The sequence below is a fragment of the Myotis lucifugus genome, unplaced genomic scaffold (assembly GCF_000147115.1).
Source record: "Myotis lucifugus unplaced genomic scaffold, Myoluc2.0 scaffold_2377, whole genome shotgun sequence".
Lineage (NCBI taxonomy): Eukaryota > Metazoa > Chordata > Mammalia > Chiroptera > Vespertilionidae > Myotis > Myotis lucifugus.
Genome location: NW_005873425.1, coordinates 21447 through 24290, shown reverse-complemented (window position 1 = coordinate 24290; position 2844 = coordinate 21447). Strand labels below are relative to the sequence as shown.

The following is a 2844-nucleotide window of genomic DNA, read 5'->3' as shown; positions in this document are numbered from 1 at the left end:
GAGGTAGGTGTGCGGAGTGGCTGGGCCCGCCTGGGGGTGGGCCTGGCCTTGCCACGCACCTGCCACCCCAGTGGGGCTGAGGAAACTGGGCACCACCATCTTGTGGCTTTGGGCTCTGCCATCCTTGAGGGCGTGGCAGTCAAATAGCATATTCCCTCCTTATTGGCTGTGGGCGTTGCCATCTTTGAGGGTGGGGCAGTCAAATAGCATATTCCCTCCTTATTGGCTGTGGGCGCTGCCATCTTTGCGACAGCGTGAGGGTCAATTAGCTTATTCCCTCTTTATTAGATAGGATAAGGCTGGATATGGCCCACAGTTTACCTACCTCTGATTTTTTTTTTTTGCAGGCACCAGGACCAATGATTACCAGCTGCCCAAGGACCAAAAACTAATTCTTCCGAAATCTCTTGATGTCGATTCCACACATAGAGCAATCAAGCTGCTCTGCATGTGCCACTCATGACAGAAGCCCTTTTTTAACCTACCTCTGATATTGAGTATATGTCTTAGCAACATTCAATTAAGTGGAAAAGAATAACCAAAAGGGAGTTAGAATATTCTCATATACATAAAAATTAAGAACATTACTTCAAAGATAACATCATAATAAGATGGAAAATAGTTTGAAGTAGATGAAAAAAAGGACACATCATATAAAAATTCTGAAATAAGACTCCTTAGGGAATTGAAGTTTCCACATTTGGGAGCCTGAAATATTGTGAAAACATTTTTCAAAAATCAGTGGAAAATTGATCACAACTCAGGAGCCATTTAATAGATAATTCTACAATGTTGGGGCAATTTATTTACCAGTCAATCAAGGTTTCCATGATTTGAAACAGAAAATATATTAAAATTCTATGTTCCCAGTTACAGTGATAAAATAGTTATAATTAACTTTGGAACATAATGAGGTGTCAGTTCATGAAATTGGTAACTAAGGATAAGAATTAAGTATTTTCCCTCACTTTCCTCTGTGATTTAACTGTACATCAGGATAACCAAATACTATATGATGGAAATATATTAATATAAAAATGTTAGCTATAAGACAAAGAATGATTAATAGAATTATAATATCTTTATCTTATAACCCTATAAAAACAATGGATACAGGTAATAACCATAAATGGCTGCTAAAACAATAAGTGATATAGTAATAGGAAAATTCATAATGGATAAATCAAACAGATAACAACTGAAATGGCTCATCGATTCAACATCCCAAGTACAGAGACAACAAAAAAGACATGCCTTGTAAGGAAATATTCAAGATCAGCTATGAAGTATGTTTTCCTAAAATCCAAACCTTAATACATTAGGCCTCTAGATCTAACTTCCATTTGCAAGAAATTCAGGGGAATTTGGAATATGCTAAAGGTAGCAGAGAATGTAGTGAGCCCTAAATTTCCAAATTTAGGAATATCTATAGACTAAATGACATAATATATTCAGCAAATAGATAGCAAGGGGAAAAGATGAGAAGTAAACATTATGGTTTAAAAGACATTTGACTTAAAAGTCCTATTCAAAGTATGGGCATTTTTATTAAGCTCTGATTTCACCAATTTGAACATAAAAATAAAAATGAAATACTTAGGAAAATTTAGACATTGACTAGAAATTTGAGAATATTAAAAAATTGTTACTAAAAATGTTAGATGTTGAGAATGTATTATTATATTTTGAGAAATGTCCTATCCATCAGTGAAAAATACTGCAATGTATATAATGTATTATTATATTTTGAGAAATGTCCTATCCATCAGTGAAAAATACTGCAATGTATATGGATAGATTGGTCATGCATTGATAGTGATTTATGCTGGAGTTTGTGTACATGATGGGGGAGGGTGTAATTTTACTATTTTCTTTACTTTGTATATATTTGATACTTTTCTTAAAACTTTTTTTTTATGTATGGGAAACAGCCAAAGCATTGCAAGAAGTTCAAATATAAGAAAATAAAATAATATATAAATTAAAGAGTTAGCATCTATATTAAAAGTTAGAAAAAGAACAGCAAAAAACTCGAAAGAAAATACAAGGAATTAAAATTATATAGATTAGAAATGTATAAATAAAAAGGAGACATACAATAAAGAGAATACAAAATAAAACTTACTTTTGAGAAATCGTATCATATTGCTAAGTTTCTAGTGAGACTGATTAATTAAATGTGAAAAAGTTGAAAATGGTTAAAGTCAATGTCAATAATAAATAGTAGCATTGTAACAAATGTTTCATATATTACAAAAACAATAAAATTGTTTAAAATGCAAATAAGTTTAGAAAATTTATATTAAAGGAATGATTTCCTAGAAAAATATAACCTACAAAATATGACACATGAATCAGAAACTCTTGCGCATAGTATGTTACTCTAAATGCTAAATTCATAATTTCAAAGTGTTCTAAATGTCTTACTGAGAAAATATACCAATTATTGAAGAAAGAATTACAGTCTTATCTTATAAAAGTTTTCCAGAGAATTAACACTTTGGGTAGAGTGGCCAACTAATTATGAGTTCAGCTTAACCTTTATGCCAAACAGAGCAAGAGTATCAAGATAAAAAATTACTGGTCTCTCTCCTAATGAATATAGAAGCAAAAATCTTAAATTCAACAGGACATTGAATGAATTTAAAAAAACACACGAGCATGTTCAATTTATTCAAAGAATATATGTTTTATTTAACATTTAAAAGTCAGTCATTATAATTTGCCCCATCAATAAAGAAGAAAAATCATTAAGAAATGTTTAGTAGGTGCAAATAAAGTGGCAAATAAAACTCAAGCTCCAATTAAAAATAAGGCAAAATGAGAAAATATGTTGATCTGGTA

General features: G+C 31.5%; 1 non-coding gene across 1 annotated transcript; it reads right to left on the bottom strand.

Moving 5' to 3' along the window:
* Nucleotides 1–343: 343 nt before the first annotated feature.
* LOC111824565 lies at nucleotides 344–477 on the bottom strand. The gene has a single exon (XR_002827672.1). It is a non-coding gene; the product is annotated as a U11 spliceosomal RNA (small nuclear RNA).
* Nucleotides 478–2844: the final 2367 nt, after the last annotated feature.